The 19,694-nt window shown below is 45.7% G+C and overlaps 1 protein-coding gene across 10 annotated transcripts in view; it reads left to right on the forward strand.

The window, feature by feature from the left end:
- FRMD4A (FERM domain containing 4A) overlaps positions 1–19,694 on the forward strand; it is a 367,189-nt gene that overhangs the window by 118,290 nt on the left and 229,205 nt on the right. The window contains exon 1 of one of the 10 annotated variants that reach the window (XM_017874510.1): positions 16,638–16,656. The exons of the other annotated variants lie outside the window; for them this stretch is intronic. The gene's annotated coding sequence lies outside the window, so the exon portion shown is untranslated. Of the gene's footprint in view, positions 1–16,637; positions 16,657–19,694 lie in introns of those variants that run through there. 10 annotated transcript variants of the gene reach the window in all.

Consider the following 19,694-nt stretch of genomic DNA (forward strand, 5'->3'; position numbering starts at 1 on the left):
GACTACAGGCACCCGCCACGTCGCCCGGCTAGTTTTTTGTATTTTTTTTAGTAGAGACGGGGTTTCACCATGTTAGCCAGGATGGTCTCCATCTCCTGACCTCGTGATCCGCCCGTCTCGGCCTCCCAAAGTGCTGGGATTACAGGCTTGAGCCACCGCGCCCGGCCTAATTTTTGTATTTTTAGTAGAGATGGGGTTTCACCATGTTGGCCAGGATGGTCTCGATCTCCTGACCATGTGATCCGCCTGCCTCAGTCTCTCAAAGTGCTGGGATTACAGGCATCAGCCACTGCACCCGGCCTCGGTTCTTAACTATATCAGTGGAAATTGGGCATTTTCTTCCCAAAGATAAACATTCTTCATATTCCACTTGAAGATGGAAATCACTGCTAAGAATAAAAGCCACAATTGTTGGAAAGTAATAGAGGACTATGGGGGATCGGGTTCTGTTCAGTGGCCTTATTAACTCCAAATAACTAAGAAGAAATGAGTGGTAGTCTCAGTTTGAACCAAATGAGTAACCTCCCTACAGATGTACAAGCATAATTAATTCTAAATCAGAGAAGTTGCTTGTAGGCTCTAGCTTGTTAGGAAGGGCGATCTCTATGCTGTGTGGTGTTTTCTGGCTTTTTGTTTTAAAGGTGGAGCTCCGGCCATTCAATGATGCAATACAAGAAAAAACTTACTGTCTGTGGTCAAGAGCATTGGTACATCCATACTCTTTGCCCCAGACTCTGACTTACATTCACATGTTCCTTTTTGCTCCTGCCTTCTCAGAAATTATTTGCCGATCCTTGGCTACTGCGTATGTTTTGTTTGCATACACTCACTACATTAACCCGCTGCTCGTGTTGAGCACTCCCCGGACCCTGGTTGTATAAGCAAATCGCTAAGTGAATCCTGGATCTGTTTAGACTTCAGAAACCTGAAAAACCAGCCAAGCATGGTGACACGTGCCTGTGGTCCCAGCTACTCCAGGAGGCTAAAACGGGAGGATTGCTTGAGTCCAGGAATTGAAGGTTGCAGTGAGCTATGATTGCACCATTGCACTCCAGCCTAGGCAACAGAGGGAGACCCTGTCTCTAAAAAATAAAAGGAAAGGATAAAAAGAAAGAAATCTGGAAAACCCCAGTGGTCTAAAGCAGTGTCGCTTGTTAAGCCCACCTGTGTCAAAACTTTTCTTAGTCTATACTGTGGTGTGGCTCCTCTTTCTCAGTTAGCAATACATTACCAAACTTAAAGTCTGGAGTCCTGGTCCTAATGCGGAATCCCAAACCTTTTAATGATATTTTTCACTTCAAATTAGCCAAAATCTCTCCCTGCACACTTGAAGCTATCACTTCACCATTTCCTGTGGGATTAGCCTGTTCTCTGGTGATGCAGTCTTCTTTGCAGAGCTTTTGCCTTTCTTTGTCCTTGCTGTATGGGTAATGCATGAGAAAAAAAAAAAAGGCATGTAATGGGGAATTAGATTGATAATGCGTGACAGGGAATGGAAATAATAATCGGCGAGTTGCCGGGCTGTGCCATTCATAACCAGAAACTGCACAATTACGCTCTCGCCACATGCCTGGGAAGAAGTATATAGATGAAGTATATAGATGTGACAAACCCAAACTAGGAAGCCAGACAGTGTGGGTCCTCCAGAGTTAGGCGACATACCTACCAATAGCTGGAGAGTCTAGCTCTGCCTTGCCCATCTCCCTGCTCCCACTGGCCAGCCCCGATAAGTATCTGATATTTATTTCTCTGTTGCCCAAAGAGAGAGAGAAGGAGAGAGGGGAGGGTGATGAGGACATGAAGCAGACACTGATGGAGCACAATGGGGAGCAGTGTTCGGCCTTCTCAATTCCCTTTTATTGGGCTGCTTGAGTGTTTTGTAACAGAAGAACTGCAGAGTGACCAGTAGCACAGATGTAGCCTGCAGGTCTTGGCAGGAGGGGAGAACCATGTATAGAAGGCAGTTGTAGCAAGGGCTACTGTTAGCAAGGGCTGCAGCCATGGCTGCAGGGCTGCCCATCACAGTCAATGCCTGGTGCAATCTACAAACCATGTGCATATGTGATCTGGGAATTATCCAGCCAATCAAACATTTTAGAGAAATAGTGCTTTAGGAATCAAAGGGAGTATCTAGATCATTTTTGCAAATAAGGAAGAGCTTACAGGCATTGAGGGACCTCACCCTGGTCTCAGCTGCTGCACGAAGGCTGGAGTCCCTGCCTCCTGACGTGGATCTGTGTGGTGCAACCTGGTATGGCAAACAGAGAGGGGAGGGTGGCGCCATCTTGCCCTGGGTGTGGTTGTCTAACCAGCTCTGCCACGGCTTATGTGGCCTTGGGTGAATTACTGAGTCTCTCTGAACCTTGGTTGCTTTTTTTATAACTGACATTCAGAGTAGCAAACTAGTTAATATCTGTGAAGCACCTAACTCTCAAAAAGTATGGGAGACTCTTTTATCTGGAGAGATGGGATCTTGCTATGTTTCCCAGGCTGGTCTCGAACTCCTGGCCTCAAACGATCCTCCTGCCTTGGCCTCCCCAAGCCCTGGGATTATAGGCACGAGCTACTGCATTTGGCAAGGAGACTTTTCTAGAATAAGAGATTTTGTCTTTGTATTTCCCCCTCTCCAACTTTGCTTAATTATATTACTGGGAGGCTCAACGATGCTAACTTTGCGGGGATGTGATCCCATCACGGTGCAAGAAGCCAGCTGGCTATGGAAGTGGAGGTGCTGCTGAAATAAATGGTGCATCCTCACTTGTAATACTGAAATGAATTTTATAGACATAAAGTAGTATAAGTGGACGAATGTTAGCTCTGATATTTCATAAGTGTTACCTAGCCTTTCAGAAAGGTTTCTGCAGATAAAGTCATGACCCTAGCCATTCTTACCTTGTTGGAAACAGGGAAGATTTGTGAAGAATGGCAGGTGGCAGGATGTAATAGAGTCTTCTAGCTGTGAACAGGGATTAGGGTCTATCACTGGGAGCAGATGAGAGAGCCCAGGGGCTCTACTACATCTGGGTCTCCAGGGAGTCCTGGAACATTAAGGTAGAGAAGGTCGGTTGGGGGAGGGGAAGGAAGAAAAGACAGATGGCTTTGCCTTTGACCCAATGGATTATATCACCAATTTCTAAGAATTTCTAAAATTCTTTCATTTTCAAAAATGATCATAGAAAGCTTTTATCTGGAACAAATTCTAGAAAAGATGTAAGAATTACCAAGATTATGTCAGTGAATGGCAATTGCATCCTTTTCGGAACAAAAAAGGCAGCACTATAATCACTCCATAATGTTCTTTGTCTACTGCCCATTTATTGCTGTTACCTGGGAAGATTTTCTACTCCTATTTATTTGTTATATTCCACCCAAGTCATTAATGCAACAAGTTAATGGCAGAAATAAGCCTAGATCCTGAGTATATGGGATGCCTTTTGGTGTTTTTTTTTATTTTGTTTTGTTTTGTTTTTACTTTTCTTTTCCATCGCATCAACCACTCAACCACTGTGAAAATACTGGGATAGTTTCCTTGTAGTTCAAGAAGTCAAGGTATCAATTTGCATAATGTTCATCAAAAGAATTTTAAGCATTTAATAACCTTCTAAATGTTAAATAAAGTCAGAATGAGAGATCATTTGTCTTCTGAAGACTGATTAAACAGGCACACACAGACAGCAGAAGAAAAACATTAAGCAAATGTGCAAACAGGGAGAGTATTTATAGAACATTATATCTGCATCCAAGACTAGGATATATTTTCGGTGAGCCCTAAGGGACAGCTTATGGGCGTCTTTTGCCTAGACAGGGTGGAGTGTGTCTGTCATTTGATGGAGAAATTATAAGCTGGCATTTGTTTGTGGTTCCTTCCTTACTTTATTGTGGAAAATATGGCTTTTGTCATCCACAACAATTTAGTTCGTTTGCCTTCCTGTTCCTGAAGTTGTAAATTAGTCGATAGAGATTTTGTACCATACAGAGATCTGCAACTTCCAAGTGGGAAAGATATCCAAATACTCAGAGAATACAAGAATACTATCCAAAAACACAGTGATTTGTTTCTTGTTTTTTGTTTTTTTTTGTTTTTTTGGTTTTTTGGTTTTTGTTTTTTTGAGGCGTAGTCTCGCTCTGTCGCCCAGGCTGGAGTGCAGGGGTGCAATCTCAACTCACCGCAACTTTCTCCTCCCAGGTTCAAGCAATTCTCCTGCCTTAGCCTCCTGAGTAGCTGGGATTACGGCTGCGCACCACTACACCCAGCTAATTTTTTTGTATTTTTAGTAGAGACGGGGTTTCACCGTGTTGGCCAGGCTGGTCTTGAACTCCTGACCTCAGGTTATCCGCCTGCCTCAGCCTCCCAAAGTGCTAGGATTACAGCCGTGAGCCACCACGCCTGGCCAGTGCTTAGTTTCTTAAGCAGCTAGATCCTCCTTTGCTTCTTGCCAGTGAAACTGACCACGCTCCTAGAGAACTGACAAAACTCAACTTAAAATAGTCCATAAACTGGCTGGGTGCAGTGGCTTATGCCTGTAATCCCAGCACTTTAGGAGACCGAGGCGAGAGGATCACTTGAGGTCAGGAGTTCGAGACCAGCCTGGCCAACACGGCAAAACTCCATGTTTTATTTTCTCTACAAAAAATTAAAAAATTAGCCAGGTGTGGTGGCTTGCACCCATAGTCCCAGCTACTCAGGAGACTGAGGTGGGAGGATCACTTAAGCCCAGAAGGCAGAGGTTGCCGTGAGCCGTCATGGAGTGATAGAGCCACTGCACTCCAGCCTGGGTGACAGTGAGAGTATGTCTCCAAAAAAAAAAAAGAGTCTATAAACTGTAAGTTTTATACTGTGGCTTTTGGTTTTGTATTGGATGTAGATAAAAGTCAATATGCGAGTGTTCATTTGTAGGAAAGATGGGGTGGAGGAACTCAAGCACTGTGGCTTGGCCTGCTGGCTGGGCAGTGAGGATGAAGAGGGCACATGGCATCTGCCCTGTGCCTTCCCAGCAGACCTTTCCTGAAGGAGCCTGTCGGTCCATCTGGCTTTGAAATGGCTGATTCTGGGTTTGGCTACTTACCAGTGTTCCCTAAATACTATTCCCCAAAACAGCCTCACTGGGTAGGATTCCAGAGCTTACAAATGCTTTGCTGTTTCCCTTTGTGATTACTGGTCCCACCTGTGGTTTTCTCATTACTCCTCTTCCTCTTCCTCCAAGGCTCAGACCTCATTGTCCTGTGATGTGACTCACCATGCCTGCCTCGAGCTTCCTCTTTCTACTTTGCTAGGAGTCAGCTCTTCTGCAGCTGATCTTTCCAATCAAATTTCTCCAATGCCTCGGTCCATACATTGTCTTCCCACATTCTTTTAGGGTGAGGTGCTGACTGCCATTGTCATAGTTTAGGGGCTCTTTTTCCTGAGTCATTATAAAATCATCACAGCCTATCCTTTGTCCAGCTTCCTATACCCCTGACCACATCCACAGCCCCCACCTCTGCACCCTGCATTCTTTGTAGACCACAGTCCTTAGCATGGAAGAAAAAGCCCGTCACAATCTAGAGGCTTCTTGTTTCTCAAACATCTTTTCTTATGTTAACCATCACACACACACACACACACACACACACACACACACACCCTTGCCTCTCCCCAGGCATATTTGACCTCATCTGGACTTCAGTCTTTGCAATTGCTCCCTTCACATTGCCATTCCCTTCCCATCCCTTTCCTGGGACACACCTGTTCATTCTTTACTTGGAGCCTCCAGTGTTCCCTGCTCCTGTTCCTCCAAGCAGAGGCGAGTTCCCCTCCTCTGTACTCTGGAAGCATCCATGCTGGAAGGCAGTTGCAGTTTGATTCTATGGACAGTAGTGACCTGTTTACATGCCTCCCACTGTCGCTTTTTAGGGGTAGGACCGTGTCTTCTTTATCGTTGACTGCACAGCACCCAGCGTTATCCCTGGCATTTGATGGTGCTCAGAAATGTAACTGAGGAACTCATTGTCACGTTGTGATTTCTCCTTTCTCGACTTGTCTGCACAGATCTCTAGGGACTGTTTCCTGCTGCAGCCCAGGGCCCCTACCTGCGGTCAGCTCTTCTCTCTGCTAGGCACCTCTGCTTGTCTCTCTGCCTGTTTCTATGTCAAAGGGGAAGAGAATAAGGATAGAACTCTCTCTCTCTCTCTCTCTGGCCCATTCTCGCTCTGTCACTCAGACTGAAATACAGTGGTACAATCAAAGCTCACTGCAGCCTCGAACTCCTGAGCTCAAGTGATCCTCCCACCTCGGCCTCCCCAGTACCTGGAACTACAAGCATGCACTACCATGCCCAGCTAATTTTTCTTTTTTTCTTTTTTTTAAGAGATGGGGGTCTCACTAGATTGCCTTAGCTGGTCTTGAACTCTGACCTCAAGCGATCCTCCCACTTCAGCCTGTCAAAGCTCTGGGATTACAGGTGTGAGCCATCATACACCCAGCCCTCTTTTTTTTCATATAAAAATGCTACCCTGCAGACCCCAGCTGGCAAATGGCAGAAAGTATCTGAGTGCCACAAGTCCATCCATTCATTCATTCAGTCATTCAACACATACCTGTTTGTATGCCTTGTACATTCCAGGAATGTGGCAGTGAGAAAAGCCAATCAAATCTTGCCCCTGGGGAGCTTGCATTCCAAGAGGAAGGGGCAGACAGTCCACATGATCAGTAATTAAGTGACAGAGGATGCTAGAAACTGGCAGTTGCTACAAAGAAAGACAAAGCAGAGGAAGGGAAGTGTGATAAATTGCTCTTTTAAACGCAGGGGTCTTGTAGACCTTAGGAAAGGTGATCATTGAGCAAAGACTGAAAGGATGTGAGGAGGTGAGCCAGGTGGGTGTCTGGAGGTGGTGAGTGTTCCAAGCAGAGGGCAGAGTTCTTCAAAGGCACTGAGGCAGTAGTGTGGCAGGGAACAGGAGAGGGTGCTCCCAGGAGAGGTTGCAGAGCCATGTGGTGCAGGGTGAGGACTGGTGGGAGTCACACGGGCCTTTAAGGCTCTACCCTGGGGGGCAATGTGGAGCTGGGGAGCCCCCGGTCCCACGGAGGCCATGCAGAAATGGTTTGGATGCCGTGTGGGTGAGATTGCAAGGTGGGCAGAGTTAGAAGCACATTTGCAAGAATCCAGACAAGTGATGACGATGATGGTGGTGATGAAAAGCATTCAGGTTCTGGATATTTTGAAGACAGAACCAACAGGATTTTCTGGGGGTTCGAATGTGGGATATGTGATAAAGCGAAGAGTCCAGGATTTGGGGCCAAAAGAGCAGAAAATGCAGATGACAAGGCAGAGCTATCGTTACTTGGGAGGGGAAGCTGTGGTTTGGGGAAAAGTGAGATCAGGAATTCCATCTGGGACTCGCTGAGCTTGGGATGTTTAACAAGGGACCAAGTGAGGTATGGAGAGGGCAGTTTTGTGCATAATTCTTCACCAACCTGGGTCAGGGGACACCACGGTGGAGACACGGAGTTGAAGCTCACCCATGTACAAATGATACTTAAAGCACAAAAGACCGCCAACTCCAGGGTTCAGTACTGAGTATGATGACATCTGGGAAAATGTGTAAGCTCCAAACTTCAAATAAAAAGAAAAACGGCCAAGCGTGGTGGCTCACACCTGTAATCCCAGCAACTTGGGAGGCTGAGATGGGAGAATCACTTGAGGCCAGGGGTTTGAGAGCAGCCTGGGTAACATAGTGAGAAGAAGAATGAGGAGAAGGAGGAGGAAGAGGAGGAGGAGGGAGAAGGGAGGAGGGAGAAAGAGGAGGAGCAGCAAAAGAAAGAGAAAAAAGGAGGAGGAGGAAGGACAGAAAAGAAAGAATTCCTCAATGTGTGAAGAATTCTGTTGAGATGTGCCGTTGTACAAATTGAACCCTCAATGTCGTGCTCCTGATGGTCTCTTTTTGAAAACGTGAAAGAAATGTCTCTCTCTTATGTTATTTTATTTACTTGTGGAGAGATGGGGTATCACCCTGCTGCCCAGGATGGAGTACAGTGGTGCCATCATGGCTCACTGCAGACTCAAACTCCTGGGCGCAAGTGGTACTCCCAGCTCAGCCTACTGGGTACTTAGGGACTACAGGCACATGCCGCCATGCCTGGGTAATTTTGTTTTAATTTTTTTTTTTTTTTTTTTTTTCTGGAGAGATGAGGTCTTGCTGTGTTACCTAGGCTGGTTTTGAACTCCAGGCCAAAGCACTGGGATTACAGACATGAACCACCACACCCAGCTATTTTTTGTATTTTTTTAGAGATGGGGTCTCACTGTGTTGCCCAGGCTGGTCTCAAACTCTTGGCTTCAAGCAGTCCTCCAGCCTTGGCCTCACAAAGTGCTAACTCTCATATTTAAATAGATTTATTAATATATCATTGACATACAATAAACTACACATATTTAAAATATACTGTTGGATATATCTTGATATATGACTATACCTGGGAAACCATCACCACAATCAGGAATTGTGACTCTGTGCTTTTATACTTTTAGTCAATCATTTGTGTGATGCTCAGGGCTAGACACGAGGAAGGATATAAAATGCCATCACTGTCCCTGCCTCATATGTCTGTCCTGATTTAAAATTCTAGCTTTCCAATACTGTTATCTAGTCACAGACTCATTTCCAGGTCTCTTCGTTCTTTTCCTTCCTTCCTTTCTTCCTTCCTTCTTTCCTTCCTTCCTTCCTTCCTTCCTTCCCTCCCTCCCTTCCATCCTTCCTTCCTTCCTTCTCCTTCCTTTCCTTCTCCTTCCTTTCTCTCTCTCTCTCTCTCTCTCTCTTTCTATCTTTTATGATGGAGTCTCTCTCTGTCACCCAGGCTGGAGTACAGTGGCGTGATCTCGGCTTACTGCAACCTCTGTCTCCCAGGTTCAAGCGATTCTTCTGTCTCAGCCTCCTGAGTAGCTGGGATTACAGGTGCTCACCAGCATGCCTGGGTAATTTTTGTATTTTTAGTAGAGACAAGGTTTTGCCATGTGGGCTAGGCTGGTCTCAAACTCCTGACCTCAGGTGATCCGCCCGCCTCAGCCTCCCAAAGTGCTGGGATTACAGGCGTAAGCCACCATTCCCGGCCTTATTTCCAGGTCTTTTCTGAAGGTTATGCTAAAAATACACTGCACTTTGGTTATCAAAGGGTTTGGTGTGACATGGTGAGCTGCTTGCCACCAGTGTCACTGGTTAAACCAGGAAGGTGCAAAGATCAGGAGCCCAGCCAGCTTTTAATCAGCTCAGATCCAGGCAAAAACATCTTTCTCCTTCCTTTTTTATGGAAAACCCCAAACACTTGGCCCCTTTTTTGCCTTTTTTTTTTTTTTTTTTTTTTTTTTTTGCTACAAGTAGTCAACACAGTAATTACCTCCTGCTGAAAGCTTTGAGAAATTGTTCTGTGTCCAATTAGAATTTTTGATTTGACTAACAGATACAACATAACATCTTTATTTCTGTAACTACTCACTAATGATATGCACCCTGGATATATTTAGACTCTCATTTGCCGGGGCCATTGCATTGTAAGGTGCTACGTTATTGTCTGTGACAGCATTTCCACCAAGAGGCTTGACGAGGACGGGGGTGGGGAGCCTTTTGGGTTTGGGAGTCCTCTCCCTCACCCTTTCCACCCCTCTCAGGCCTGACCTTCCATACCCAGGCTTACATGGGGAGCAGCTCTAGGATTTGCCCCACCCTAGGAGCTCCTGACACCGGACCAGGTGTCCAGGGGCAGATCTCCATGAAGTGTCTGGGATAGTTCCTGGGGCAGCCAGCCAGTGTCAAAACCTCCCCCAAGAAGAATGGAAGGAGGGATCTGCCAGCACAGCTCATGCAAGAGCAAGAAGTCCCTGCCAGCGACATTCCAGCAGAACCCTTTCCAATGTACTTGGTTATGTAAACAGAAAGGCGGCAGCCTCCAGCCCAGATGGACTGCCCAGTGTGAGTGTCAAAGTCGCTGTGGAAACTTCCCCCCATGGAAGCACTATGGGTCCCCAAGCTCTCCCTGCAGCTCTGTGTTGGGATGGGGAGGATTGGGGACTTCTTTTTGACCTCCTGGAGCTGGGACCTCCATGTAGGACATGTAGGACTGGTGGTTCTCCAGTTCTGGAGCGTCCCTGTTTCTCAGATGTGTCTTGCTGTGATGCCACTAGAAGTTTGATCTGATTTAAGGGTGTCGCTGGAGTCGGCTGTCCGCTGGGGTGCTTCCTGCTAAACGTGGCAGGACTTGGCATCTGAGCATGTGGCCCTTGGACTCAGGCACTTAGTATAGGAGTGCTTTATATCCAACACAGATTTAGCAAAGCAGGTGACTCGGCAGGCCGTACCAACTTCATAGGTGGCCATTTTCCCACTGCATGTCAAGAGCCACCAAAGACCCCAGGTGGAATTTGGAAAACTCGCAGATGGTGTAGAATACTATTTTCTGTTCCATACCTCCCTGGGAGGCAAAGGAGATTACGACTATAGTAATACACAAAGAAGATTGTTTATGACAAGGAGAGCCCATTCCCCAACTCTTATGTATGTGGCTTCACCCATCACTGAGGGCAGATCCACATTGATTCTGCTTGTCACATAGGTATGTGAATGACAAATAATGCATGTGTTCCTGAGACTGGCTTTTGGGGCATGTTTCTACAGAATAGGCAAATTAAAACATATTTCACTGAATGCAAATTAAGTTGTATAGTACCTATATTACATAATTGCCCTTGAAATTATATATATAAAGATAGATGCTATTTAAATATATATTTATTATTTATATAAAATACTTATTGTGTGCCTATTGTGGCAGTCACATCAGTCTACTTTAATCACACATTATTGTTTTAGTATCAATAAAATGTTTACAACTGTGCAGACTTACTGTATAAGACCCATAGTTGTAAATAATATTGTGTTTCCTTCCATTGATCACAACATAAGCAAAAATTTTTTAAATTCCATTTAAAACGACAGATTAAACTGGACACTGAAACAAAGTAGGCAAATTCATGTTACCAGAAAATGTTATTAAGGTTCTTGGTTACTGAGCACATGAATTCTTTACCAAACCAGCAACAGATGCTTGTAACTCTTCTGCACGGAATTACATTTTAAATAGAGGATGTTCGACTGCACGTTTATACGAGAAAAATTGGTAGAATCAAAAAGTTAAAAAAATGTGTTTGTGCCTATCAGTCTGTACTGAAATTTTTGTAAACCTTCTGAAGCACCGAGTGAATGTTGTAAAAATTTGTTGCAGCAAACCACATGTAATATTGTACCAAAGAAACGTCACAAGTAAATACGTCAGCTATCAGAATGGGTATATTTTATTGGAACTCTTTGTTTCTAGCTGTGCCTGTATATCCATGTCTTATATGTCACAACTTACTGGAGAGGGAGGGAAGGGATCTTAGAGTCTGTCTGTCCCTGAGTTCTGTAATCCTTTTGACAACTTCCCTTGCTGATGTCTCTGGTCCCTTCCTGATGATTTGCAATGATAACGGGCAACCCATTCCATTTTGAACAATGATGCTCGTTCAAAAGTTCTTCCTTCTGTTGAATCCGAATGTATCTTCTGGAATTTCCACTCATTGGTTCTATTTTTTGCCCACCAAAGCAAAGTTAACCTGCCTTCACTTTATACATCGGATTAGCAAGTCTCCCTGAACCTCCATTTGAGTAAGCCCAGGACAGTCCTAGTTTATACCTGTTCTCTCTGTATAATCAATAATAGCCTCCCTTTTGACTCACAAGTATCTGGTATGGCCAATAGATTGTATGGTCACACTACCACTGGAGCTTTTGATATGTAGGTCACGGATGCAGTTTTTCCCTCAGTCCTGGGAAGTACTGGTTTCTGGACCTTCACCCGGTCTAGTTATCCTTCTTTGGTCTTTCTCCCGTTTCTTTCATTTCTTATGTAAAATATGGTACCCACAATTGAATACAGATTTCCAGAAGTGGTTTAACCACCGTAGGTTGCAGGACACCTCTTAATTCCCTTATTCTGATGCTGTGTTTCTAGCACATGTGTGAAGAGGACACAAAACCATAAACAATATGACCCCAACTTTTACATTTTGAAGCTTCCATCTGAACCTCTTTGCCATCTGTAAATTTGATATGCCTGCCTTCTGTGTCCATTCACCAATCACTGGGGGGAAATACATGGATTGAGGAAGACGAGTTCTACTTTAATATCACTTTGCAGTTTTCCAAGTGCTTGCAGATTTTGCCGTTGCAACCCTGTCTCCAGACTCCCCTCATTTTGGCCTCATGATGAAATTGACTTGAAAACAGTGCTCAGCGGCTATTTCCTATTTCAAACAATTTAGCCATCCTCACTCAGACGATTGGGTCCCCCTTCTTTGTCTTCATAAAGACGGTGTCCAGCTGTATTTCTCACTGCTTCCTCCTCATCCACCACTGTGTCCTTCAGCTCATTGCCTGGGTGACATTTCCAGAACATTCTGTGTTCTCTCCCATTTCATCCCTTCTTAACTCATGTTGCTGTGTTCTGCAGATATCACTCCTTCCCTGGGGTATTGACGGATCCACCAGGTGTGAGTTAAGGTGTCCCCGCATCCCCATCCCATAGCATCTTATACTCACTCCTGTAGTCACACTGATCACTCTGCAACTGCCTGTTAACTTGGGTATTTCCTCTATGGGACATAGAAGTTCCTGAAGTGTAGGAGCAAAATCACATTCATCATTGTATGTCGAATAAGATCCCTGGCACAGAATAAAGATGCCATTAGCACTTGAGTGAACACCTTGTGGTGAACATTTCTATGAATAATTCTTTATTCTATTTCTCTTGTTTCAATGGGGAAAATTCCTAGAAAAGACATGACAGAGCCCAAGGATCTGAACTTTTTAGCTGTTTCCTGGAAGGTGATAGTGGTCTTCTCATTAAGTTGTAATAATCTACTAATTAAACTATTTTATCTTTAATATAGTAATTCCCGTTATAGTTGTTACAATGCCTTCCTGAAATTTACATTAACTTTTTACTTTTGCTAATGGGGCCTTGTGGAGTATAACTTATTTTTTGGAATGATTTTTATGGTAGTCAAATCTATCATTTTTTCCTTTTTGGCTCATTCATTGCTTTTAGGGTTAGAGAAGCATGATAGATAATCATCTACCTGGTTTTAAAATTTAACTTTATAAACCACCTGGGATTTATTTTGGGGAAAGGCTACAGTTCATTTATATTCCTTTCATTTCCTTCTTGATTGAGAAGAGTGAAACAAACAGAAGCTGAATTGTTTTTTGGTTTTTTTTTTTTTTTTTTTTTTTTTTTTTTTTTGAGACAGCGTCTTGCTCTGTCGCCCAGGCTGGAGTGCAGTGGTGCAATCTCAGCTCACCACAGCCTCTGCCTGGCAGGTTCAAGCAATTCTTCTGCCTCAACCTCCCAAGCAGCTGGGACTACAGGAGTGTGCCAACAAGCCCAGCTAATTTTTTGTATTTTTAGTAGAGATGGGGTTTCACCGTGTTGGCCGGGCTGGTCTCAAACTCCTGACCTCTGGTGATCTGTCTGCCTCGGCCTCCCACAGTGCTGGTATTACAGGCGTGAGCCACCACACCCAGCCAGCATCTATATATCTTTAAAAGTTATTTTATTGTCCTTAGACTATCCTTGTTTTAAATATCAGTGTCATGACTAGGCACAGTGGCTTAGCCTGTAATCTCAGCACTTTGGGAGGCCGAAGTGGACAGATCACCAGAGGTCAGGAGTTTTAGACCAGCCTGGCCAACATGGTGAAACTATACTAAAAATACAAAAATTAGTGGGGCATGGTGGCTGGTGCCTGTAATCCCAGCTACTCGGGAGGCTGAGGCACGAGAATCACTTGAACCTGGGAGACAGAGGTTGCAGTGAGCTGAGATTGCATCACTGCACTCCAGCCTGGGCGACAAAGCAAGACTCTGTCTCAAAAATAAATAAATTAATTTAAATAAATGAATATCAGTGTCAGCTTTCCAACTTTCTCCCTGTAAACTTGCAGTGCAAGAAAAAAAATGCTGGAAATATTCCTCCTACGTCGTGTGCCCTCCACACTTTGTTCTACTACAATCTAGCCTCCTTTGCAAGTTCTCCAATACACTCCCTGTGCTCTTCACGTCTCAATCTTCACTTCCTCATTTAATTTTATTTTTATCATGTGATCAAAATTTTCCATTTAAAGTCACCATCCCATACAAACTATATTTTTTTTAGATCCAGAGAGTCAAACTTATCTTTTCTTTTTTTCAGCCTTATCTTTTTTTCTAGGCTTTTAAAAACTGTATTTCTGGGGTCTCCATCTCACTATTCTATTTTCTTTCTTTTTTTTTTTTTTTTTTTTTTTTTTTTTGAGACAGAGTCTCACTCTTTTCTTTTTGCCCAGGCTGGAGTGCAGTGGCATGATCTAGGCTCACTGCAACTTCCACCTCCTGGGTTCAAGTGATTCTTCTGCCTCAGCCCTCCAAAGTAGCTAGGACTATAGGTGTTCACCACCATGCCCGGCTAATTTTTGTATTTTTAGTAGAGATGACGTTCGCCCTGTTGGCTGGGCTGGTCTTGAACTCCTGGCCTCAGCTGATCTGCCCCTCTCCACCTCCCAAAATGCTGGGATTACAGGTGTGAGTCACTGCACCCAGGCTCTATCTAACTATCCTTTTCTACTCTAAAAATTGCAAGTACAATCATCAAAACAAAAGAAAAGGTAGATATTTGCCTTTCCCTTTGAAAAAAGCCTCTCATTCTACTCCAAACAAACAAACAGACAAACATATAAACAACCTCTGTCACTCATACTGAAGCCAGAGCCCCATGTGGCAGAGAACAGGTGTTATTTTCCATCTTTCCTCACTGTTCCCCCAGGGAACAGTTGGATGTTAGTTAGGTGGGTGTGTATGTTCTGGCCGCTTCTTGCATGTTCTGTTTCTTTGGGGTTTACACCTCACCCAGCTGCCCTTGCAGAATGTCTGTGTGAACACATGTGCTGTGAACACATGAATAAGAATTACGTGCGTGTGTAAGAACCTGGACATTTTCCCACACAGGTTTGGGTATTCCTAAACCTCCTTTCTTAGGCCGGTTCCTGTATTCCTTACATCTGCTCTCTGTCGATGATTGCCGGGTGGCATAGGATGGCCCTGGGAACCACAGTTACCGGGAAAAAGAGCTGGGCTTCCAAGCCTCCTGTCTGAACGAAGTGCCCTCCTCTGCAAATGACCAGTGCCGCCAGAGCTTCATCTTGTGAAGGCCTGGCCCTGGCTCAGTCCCTGAGGACAGCCATCCCAATGCCACCTGCCCAGAATTAGCCTCCTCACCCATCCAGAGCCACAGGGGACCTGGCATGAAGGGACAGAGACCTGCAGCGCCCCCGGGCCTTCCTATAGGAGCAGGGAGCAGCGTATTGGATCAGGGCCTGACTCCACTGTGTGTAGGCGGCTGTCAGTGGTTCAGCGTTCAGCGTTCTGCACTTTTTATGTGTTTTTACTTATTTGTTCCTCTTCACAACTCTACGAGGTAGGTATTGCTGTCATCTCTGTTTTATAGATTAGGGAAGGAGGCCAAGTTGGTGAACTTCTGGAGGATCACATTCAGCTAGGAAGTCGTGAAACCAGGATAAGCCACAACCCCGGGTGGCCAAGCTCTGGAGCTTGGCTCTGACCCATCGTAAGCCCCGGTGATGTGGTCCAGGGAGGGCAGGGAGGGAGGCACAGTGTGTGGCTCAGTCCTCTGGGTCCCCAGGTCGCTGGAGGACAGGAGTGGGATGTGTGCCTGGAGCCTCCTCCCCACCCTTGGCATCCCCAGCAGGGCACTGAGTCTGCGAGATGCAAGAGGATCTCACAGCTGTTTAGAGCCCCCGGCTGTCCCCGTGCCCTTCTCTGCAGCGCCAGGCCTGGAGGAGGCCTGGAGCTGCAGAGCCGGGAGAACCTGGCAAAGTCAGCGTCTTCCTCAGTCTTTTGTACAAAGCTGAACCTGGGAAAGGGTAAGATGAGGTGGTCTTTATTTTTTTAAGGAAAATGTTCATGGTTTTATTGTTTCATGAGGCATTGAAACGGATTCTGCACGAATCAATATCTGCCCAGAGGGGCCACTGGTTTCTCCTGTACTTCTTTGGGTTACTAGAGCAATTTGTCAGGTTTTTTTTAAAAAAAAGAACAACCTTTCCAAGGTGTGCACTGGCACAACACAAACTCTTCCTGTCAGAGGCCGCTGGTCCGGTGTCCAGACATCGTGCAGGACACCTCAGTGGCAACAGTGCACCGTGTCCGCCTCCACACAGCCCTGTGCATTTGTGTATAGTATCTGGTGTGTCTGCAGAAGCCTGAATAGTATTGGGAAGAGAAGGGAGGAAGAAACAGCGTGACTGCCTGGCCGGGAGGAGGTCAGCGAAGTCATGCAGGGCAGGCCTGAACTTGTCTGTCATCAGGGCAAACCCAGGCATCCGTGATATCCTTTTCTAGGAACATCTGGTGGAGCCCCGTAATGGGGTCTTCATTGGCCTTTGGCGGGCCTACAACCATGCTGAGGATGCAGTTAGCTGATGTGGGCTGCCGGTCCTGCACCGTGATACTGAGCTGGATTTTCTGGAACAGAAGGCTGGATGACTTCTCTACAATTGCAGCTTTCCCCTCGAACTGCTCTCCTTCCCGCCTAAGGTGTGATGTGTCAATGTAAACTGTGCTGAGTTGGGTTCTGTTGTTATCAATAACTGAACGTTGAGTGAAGCTGGGTCCAGTCATCTCCCACGTGGGCTTGCCTCCCGTTCTGGAGTGTCCTCAGCCTCACTGAGACCTGGGGGCTGGCATGATGGCAGTGGCGGCAACCCAGCATGGTCCTGATGTTAGGTGTCCTAGAAGGAGGGGAGGGGAGGACAGAGCATGACAGCCCAGGGTAGCTGCCAGATAGTGCTGTGGACATGCCTCTCAGGAGGAGAAGGTATGTGGCATTTTTCTCTCAAGCCAGTAATCAGCAAGAAACAGGACCACAGCTCCTTGGTTCACCTGTGTCCCCAGCACCAGGCTGAATGCATGGCGTAGAGGGGACCACAGTGATGGGCTTTGGACTTTGCGTGAAAACTGTGCCTCCAGGCAAAGGAAACAGCACGGGCCAGGCCCCATGGCCAGGGACAGGCTGGTCCTCGGAGGAACAGACTCTAGAAGTCCCGGATGGCCCAGTCTTGAAACTGAGAGGAGCAGTGGGAAGGAGAGTATTTGAAAAAAAAGGAATCTGGTGAGGTGAGGCCAATGTCAGAGAGCCTGTTATCCATGTTCAGACAGTTGCCTTTCACAGATGCTAGCAGCAATACGTAAAGAAGGAAGAATCTCACTCTGCACCCACATCAGGACTGGCCTCCGAGGCCTTCAGGCCTCTGTGCAGATCTGCCCAAGGGCTGCTGTCTGCCTCCCATCTCTGTTTCCGTTAGCCTCTGCCTCTGTTCAGACTGCACAGCACTCCCTCTCTGATCCAGATTTCCAGCTCCCTTTCCTTTGTAAGGATTAGGCTCTATTCCCTTCCCCTGCACCTCTCCTAATAATAATGAATAATGATAGTAATACAATCCAGTGCTCAGTAGGATTAAGGCTCTGTGGCTCTTCAGAGACTCTGGTCGCTCCAGTTGCAGAACCAAAGATATCTTGTATTTCCAGGCTTGAGTGAAAAGTACACATCTGCAGTTGTGTTGTAAATGAGGGCTTGCTAGTAAGTCTTCATAAGCGTATGTATTTCCAGTAGAATAGTAGGTTAAAATCCTGATAATGTACTCAAAATGGAGGTAAAGAAAATCCTGTTTTCAGAAGACACTCCAGCAGTGGCAGAACGTAGGAGGAAACAGGTTCCTCCAAATTTTAGGGGTCCAGCTGGTTGGATGTCACCCAGAAAGCACTGCTGCCCACCAGGAGCCTGTACGACTTTGTGCACCTGCCCGCCACCTGTGAGCAGCTTCTGCCCTGTGCTCCCCAGTATGGTGTCCATGGTACAGGACCTAACTCTGGGGCCCATGCCATTGCATCTTTCAGCAACCATCTGCCCTTGTCATTGTAGTCAAAGTGTTGGCTGCCAGGCGTGAGGAGGGTGACTGTGGACCCACCCCAGCAGAATCTTGGCCTTCCACATCTGTCGCACCTGTCCATTGTTCACACCGTTAGCTTGTTTGATTGGAAGGTGGAAAGCACACCAGCACACCCCACCTCCCCACATCACGCAGCTGAGCTGTGGGTAGGAGTGAGTTCCTCTTCAGCAAGATGCCGTAACGCCCTCAGGAGAGCTCCCTGCTGTACCAGCCTCTTACCTGCCTGGGTCCACGCCTCGTCATCTACACTTTAGGCCCAGAGACTGATTATTAATATTTCCTGACACACTGCCCTGTAGCGTCATGTGGAGATGGCTAATTGCTCAGCCTGGAGGACTTGTGGCTTGAATCACATAGACCACTGGGTCCCCACACCAGGACTTCTCTTTTGCATTATCAGAGAAAACCGAATTTCCTTTTGCTGCAGGAGCAGCAGCAGCGGAGTCACTAGGATTTGCTTTTCAAAGATCCGCAAGTAAAACGCCAGCCTGGGTTATGACTTCAAGTGCAAACCCGCAGAGGGTTGAGCTTTGAAGAATGCATTGCTATTTCCATTTTCTATTACATCAACATTGTCATGTTAATTTGTTTCTGATAGAGCCACTCACTTAATAACTTCCATGTGGTGTATAAGCTGCAACTGTATCCAGCAGCCAAGAGCCTGAAGGACCCACCTGCGTGTGTTTTGTTTTTTGTTTTTTGAGACAGGATCTCACTCGGTTGCCCAGGCCAGAGTGCAGTGGCCTGATTTCAGCTCACTGCAACTTCTGCTTTCTGGGCTCAGGCAAACCTCCCACCTCAGCCTCCCAAGTAGCTGGGACTACAGGCACACACCACCATGCCCTGCTAATTTTCATATTTTTGTTTTTGGGTTTTGCCATGTTGCCCAGGCAGGTCTCAAACTCCTGAGCTCAAAGGATCCTTCCACCTCTGCTTCCCAAAGTGCTGGCATTACAGGAGTGAGCCTCCGTGCCTGGCCACACCTGTGTATGTTCTTTTAGCTCCAGGAGAGTCACAATAGAGACAGGTGGAATCGTTTGCTGGAGATTATAGAGCAACATAGGAACAAGGTCATCCTCTCTGAATGAGGCTTCTGGTGTCCTGTGCCTGTGTCTCCTTTCCTTGCATTGTCCTCTTCTTTCCATATGATATCACTTGAGAACCGAGCGAAAGTAAGCTTGAGATAAACCAGAGGGAATAATTATCATAAAAATCATATTACAATGATAATAAAATGATTATATAAAATTTTATAAAATTAAAATTTGTATTAAAACTTTATTAAGAAATTACAATCAACCTTTGGCCTTTAAAGGTTCTGGGCAGATCCCCCACTTGCCCACTGTTGTAATATGTGTTATTTCCCTGGTGCAGCTGAAGAGTGGACAGGGAATTGATGAATTTTATTTTTGAGATGGAGTCTCACTATGTTGCCCAGGCTGGTCTCGAACTCCTGGGCTCAAGCAGTCCTTCTGCCTTAGCCTCCTAGGTAGCTGGGATTACAGGGGTGAGCCACCATGCCCAAATAGATGAATTAATAAACATATGTATTATTTATTATATATTATATTATATATTATTTATTATATGTTAATTATATATTATATATTCATTGTATAATATATA

The sequence above is a fragment of the Rhinopithecus bieti genome, unplaced genomic scaffold, assembly GCF_001698545.2.
Source record: "Rhinopithecus bieti isolate Rb0 unplaced genomic scaffold, ASM169854v2 scaffold_1012, whole genome shotgun sequence".
In the NCBI taxonomy this organism is placed as follows: domain Eukaryota; kingdom Metazoa; phylum Chordata; class Mammalia; order Primates; family Cercopithecidae; genus Rhinopithecus; species Rhinopithecus bieti.